The sequence below is a fragment of the Oryctolagus cuniculus genome, chromosome 7 (assembly GCF_964237555.1).
Source record: "Oryctolagus cuniculus chromosome 7, mOryCun1.1, whole genome shotgun sequence".
NCBI classification, from domain to species: Eukaryota; Metazoa; Chordata; class Mammalia; order Lagomorpha; family Leporidae; genus Oryctolagus; species Oryctolagus cuniculus.
In genome coordinates this window covers 30,593,558-30,599,557 of record NC_091438.1, presented here as the reverse complement: position 1 = coordinate 30,599,557, position 6,000 = coordinate 30,593,558, and positions in this window count along the sequence as shown.

Sequence of the window (6,000 nt, the reverse complement as noted above, 5' to 3'; positions counted from 1 at the left end):
AAAGTTAAGAACAGTGCTTTCGGAGTTCCACAAGCAGTGATAGCAAATGATTCAACTCGATGAGGAGGCCATGGGGACTTCTGATTTGAACCCAAGACAGTCCAAAGCGCTGCAGGCCTGGGACTTGTGATTGGCATCTGAGGTGGGGATCAGTGTGTGGGATGGAATTGGGACCTGAGGCTTCTGCCCTGACTCAGGTAAGCACTGTCAGACTCAAGCTAAATTCTTGCACATCCAGTTGGGGCTGGAGAATCAGAAAAAAGAGAGGATGTGTCTGGTGTCAGCAGAAAAAAAAAAACCTTCACAAAAATACACATTTACCCTTTGACCTGTGACAGTAACACTTCTAGGAATCTATCTCAAATAGAAAATGTTGACAATAAAAGGCAGAATTATTTGTAATTACAGAAGATCGCAAGCCCTCAAATGTCTGTCAATAGTGTATAATGTATGTTATAATTCAGTAGCAAAAATAAAGGAAGGAAATCTCTATAAATGAGCATGTGGTGATCTCTTTTTAAGATTTATTTTTATTTACTTGAAAGAGTCACAGAGAAGTGGGGGAGGGAGAGAGAGAGAAAGATATCGAAAGAGAGGTCTTCCATCCACTGGTTCACTCCCCAAATGGCCACAATGGGCAGAGCTGAGTTGATCCAAAGCCAGGAGCATGGAACTTCCAGGTCTCCCACATGGGTTTTGGGGGCCAAGGACTTGAACCATCTTCTGCTGCTTTCTCAGGTACATTAGCAGAGAGCTGAATCAGAAGTGGAGCAACCAGGACTTGAACCAGTGTCCATATGGATGCCAGTGCTGCAGGTTGGGGTTTTAACCTGCTGTGCCACAGCACCAGCCCCTGTGTAATGATTTCCAAGAAGCATTGTTACTTGAAAACAGAAGGTATAGGAGGGGCCGGCGCTGTGGCGTAGTGGGTAAAGCCACTGATTGCAGTGCCAGCATCCCATATGGGCACCGGTTAGAGACCCAGCTGCTCTACTTCCGATCCAGCTCTCTGCTATGGCCTGGGAAAGCAGTAGAGGATGGCCCAAGTCTCGTGGGAGACCCAGAAGAAGCTCCTGGCCGCCTCTCCTTCTTTCTCTGTATAACACTGACTTTCAAGTAAATATATAAATCTTTAAATAAAAAAGGTATGGGAGTATTTGTTCTATGTTACCTTTTGTGTGAGTAATAGAAAGAATATGGATACACAGATATTTAATTATATTTAAAAGTGGAAGAACAAACCAAGAAACAATTGATAGTTTCCAATTAGGGAGAGGCAAATGGGTCCTGGGAAGTTTCCTGGGTTGTATGATTTTGATTTTGAAATTAGGTACATATTTTACAAAGTGAAAAAAATGTTAACTCAAAAAAAAAAAACCCTCGAAAAACTGGAGGGGAAAGCCTTAGAATAAATATTACACTACTGGCATAAGACTTCATAGTTTTCTATCACTCCACAAGGATTGCCACGAATGTAGCAGCTTGAAACACCCATTTATCATCTCAGTTTAGAGAGACGTTCATCTGGACTCAGCTGGGTTCCCTATTCACGGGCTCCCAACGCCAGAATCAAACTCTATCCTAAGCAAAGAGTTCAACAAACAGTATTAAAAAAAACTTGTTTCTCAACAGTCCAGACAAGGGCTGTTTAAAGTCACTACATCTTGAAGTGTTAGTTTCACTTCTACAGAATAGCTTTTAGGTGCTCTATTAGTTATCACAGGTCAGAGGAAACATATGATATTTGTCCCTTTGGGACTGGCTTAATTCTATAAGTATGATGCTGTCTAGTTTCATCCATTTTGTTGCAAGCAAAAGGATTTCTCTCCTTCTTTTTACTGCTGTGTAGTATTCCATGGTGAACATATCCCATAATTTCTTTCTCCAGTCTTCAGTTGACAGGCATTTGGGTTGAATCCATATCTTAGCTATTGTGAATTGAGCTGTAATAAACATGGGAGTTCAGATAACTCTTCCATATGCTGATTTCATTTCCCTTGGGTAAATTCCCAGGAGTGGGATAGCTGGGTCATAGGGTAGGTCTATACTCAGATTTCTGAGGTACCTCCATACTGTCTTCCACAGTGGCTATACCAGTTTACATTTCCACCAACAGTGCATTAGGGTATCTTTTAATCCACATTCTCATCAACCTTTGATGTTTGTTGATTTCTGTATGTAAGCCATTCTAATTGGGGTGAGGTGAAACCTTATTGTGGTTTTGATTTGCATTTTCCTGATGGCTAGTGATCCTGAGCACATTTTAATGTGTCCTCTTTTGTTTTTCTTTAAAGATTTATTTTTATTTATTTGAAAGACAGAGTTACAGAGAAAGGTAGAGACAGAGAGAGAGGTCTTCCATTCAATGGTCACTCCCCAGGTGGCCGCAATGGCTGGAGCTGGGCCGATCCAAAGCCAGGAGCCAGGAGCATCCTCCAGGTCACCCATGTGGGTGCAGGGGCCCAAGGACTTGGGCCATCTTCTATTGCTATCTCAGGCTACAGCAGAGAACTGGATCAGTAAAGCAGCAGCCGGGACTAGAACTGGCGCCCAAATGGGATGCCGGAGCTTCAGGCCAGGGCTTTAACCTGCTGTGCCACAGCGCCTGCCCCATAATGTGTCCTCTTTTGAAAGATGCCTGTTCACTCGGATCTGGCTGAAAAGCCCATGAGAGTATTTCAGGCATGGAAAGCCAAGACACTCTGGCAAAAAGATCTCTGTGAGTGAGATCCCAGTGGAAAGAACAGGTCTTCAAAGAGGGAGGTGCCTTTCTCTGAAGGGAGGAGAGAACCTCCACTTTGACTATGACCGTGTCTAAACAAGATAAGAGTCGGAGAACTCAAGGGGCTTCCATAGCCTTGGAAACTCATGACTGGTGCATAGGGAGATTACTGATGCCATAAACAGGAGTGTCAATTGGTAAAGTCAACAACAGGAGTCACTGTGCACTTACTCCTCATGTAGGATCTCTGTCCTTAACGTGCTGTACACTGAGGCTTAATGCTATAACGAGTACTCAAACAGTATATTTCACTTTGTGTTTCTATGGGGGTGCAAACGACTGAAATCTTTGCTTAATGTACACTAAACTGATCTTCTGTAAAAAAAAAAAAAAAAAAAAAAAAAGAAAGAAAGAAATTATCAATTCCCAACTTGACTCTCACTGGGATTAAACATGACAATAGGTCTGATCTGATTTCATCATCATTTTAAAAAAATCATCTATTATTTTTCACTTTGTTTCTGTGTGGGAGCAAACTGTTGAAATACTTAATTAAGGTATACTAAGCTGATCTTCTGTATATTAAGATAATCGAAAATGAATCTTGATGTGAATGGAAGGGGAGAGGGAGTGGGAAAGGGGAGGGTTGTGGGTGGGAGGGACGGTATGGGGGGGGAAGCCATTGTAACACATGAGTCGTACTTTGGAAATTTATATTCATTAAATAAAAGATTAAAAAAAAAAAAAAAAAGAAAGATGCCTGTTTAATCCTTTGCCCATTTTGTAACTGGATTTTGTTGTTGAGCTTCTTGATCTCTTTATATATTGGGGTTATTAATCCTTTATCAATTTTATAGTTTGCAAAAAATTTCTCCCATCTGTCCATTGCCTCTTCACTTTCCTGAGTATATCTTTTGCAGTGCAAAAGCTTCTCAATTTGATGTAATCTCATTTTTCAATTTTGGCTTAGATTTCCTGGGCTTCTGGGGTCTTTTCCAAGAACTCTTTGCCTATGCCAATGTTTTGCAGGGTTTTCCCCAAAGTTCTGTAATAATTTGTAATAATAATTTAATTAATTTGTATCCGGTTGCAAATTTAGGTTTTTAATACATTTTGAGTGGATTTTTGTGTAAAGTGTAAGGTAGGGGTCTTGCTTCATATTTCTGCATGTGGAGATCCAGTTTTCCCAGCACCATTTTCTGAAGAAAATGCTCCAGGGATTGATTTTAGTTCTTTAGTTGTAGATGCATGGGTTGATTGCTGGCATTTTTATTCTGTTCCTTCGGTCTATCCATCTGCTTTTGTACCAGTACCGTTTTGATTATAACTACCCTGTAGTATGTTTTGAAATCTGGTATTGTGATGCCTCCAGCTTTGTTTTTGTTGTACAAGATTGCTTTAGCTATTTGGGGTCTCCTGTATTTCCATATGAATTTCAGCATCATTTTTTCTATATCTGAGAAGAATGTCCTTGCTAGTTTGTTATCACATTGAATCTGCAAATTGCTTTCAGTAGTATGGACATTTTGGTGATATTGATACTTCCAATCTATTAATATGCAAGATTCTTCCATTTTTGTGTGTGTCTTCTTCTTCTATTTATTTCATTAATGTTTTGTAATTCTCATTGTAGAGATCTTTGACATCCTTGGTTAAATTTATTCCAAGGTATTTGATTTTTTGTAGCTATTATGAATGGAATTTATCTTACAAGTTTTTTCTCAGCTTTGGCATTGTCTGTGTATACAAAGGTTATTGATTTTTCTGTGTGATTTTATATCCTGGCACTTTACCAAACTCTTCTAGGAGTTCCAATAGTCTTTTAATGGAGTCTTTTGGATCCCCTATATATAGAATCATGTCATCTGCAAATAGGGATAGTTTGACTCTCTCCTTCCCAATTTGTATCCCTTTGATTTCTTTTTCTTTCTTAATGGCTCCGACTAAAATTCCAGGAATATATCAAAGCAGTTGTGAGTGTGGGCATCCTTGTCTATTTCTGGATCTCAGTGGAAATACTTCCAACTTTTTCCCATTTAATACAACACTGACTGTGGGTTTTGTCATAAATTACTTTGATCATGTGAGGAATATTCCTTCTGTACACAATTTGCTTAAAGTTTTCATCATAAAAGGGTATTATATTTTATCAAATGCTTTCTTTGCATTATGAAGATAATCTAATGACTTTTGTTCTTCAATTTGTTAATGTGTTGTATCACATTGATTGATTTGCAAATGTTGAACCATCCCTGCATACCTAGGATAAATCTCACTTGGTCCAGGCAAATGATCTTTCTGATGTGTTATTGGATTCGATTGGCTAGTATTTTGTTGAAGATTTTTGTGACCATGTTCATCAGGGAAATTGGTCTGTAGTTCTCTTTCTCTGTTGTATCTTTTTCAGGTATAGGGATTACAATGATTCTGGCTTCATAGAAGGAATTTGAGAGGATTCCCTCTCTCTCAATTGTTTTTTTTAAAAGATTTATTTATTTATTTATTTGAAAGGCAGAGTTACAGAGAGGCAGACACAGAGGGAGAGAGAGGTCTTCCATCTGCTGTGTCATTCCTCAAATGGCTACAATGGCTGGAGCCAAGCCAAACCAAAGCTAGGAGCCAGGAGCTCTTTCTGGGTTTCCCTTGTTGGTGCAAGGGCCCCAGGACTTGAGACGTTTTCTACTACTTTTTCGCCAGGCCATAGAAGGGAGCTGGACCAGATGTCAAGCAGCCAGGACCCCAACCAGTGCCCGTATGGGATGTTGGCGCCGCAGGTGGTGGCTTTACCTGCTAAGCCACGGGATCGGCCCCTCAATTGTTTTGAATAGCTTGAGAAAAATTGGAGTTAGTTCTTCTTTAAATGTATGGTAGTATTCAGCAGTGAAGCCATCTGGTCCTGGACTTTTCTTTGCTGGGAGAGTCTTTATTACTGATTCAATTTCTGACTTGATTATGGGTCTGTTTAGGTTTTCTATGTATTCACGGTTCAATTTAAGTAGGTCATATGTGCCCAGGAATCTATCCATTTCTTCTATGTTTCCTAATTTGTTGGCATACAGCTCTTTGTAGTAATTTCTGATGATTATTTTTATTTCTGTTGTGTCTGTTGTTATATTTCCTTTTTCATATCTAATTTTATTAATTTGAATCTCTCTCTCTCTCTCTCTCTCTCTCTCTTTTGGTTAGCTGGGCCAATGGTGTGTCAATTTTGTTTATTTTTCAAAAAAAACAGATCTTCATTTCACTAACCTTTTGTGTTTTTTTTTTTTGTTTATTTC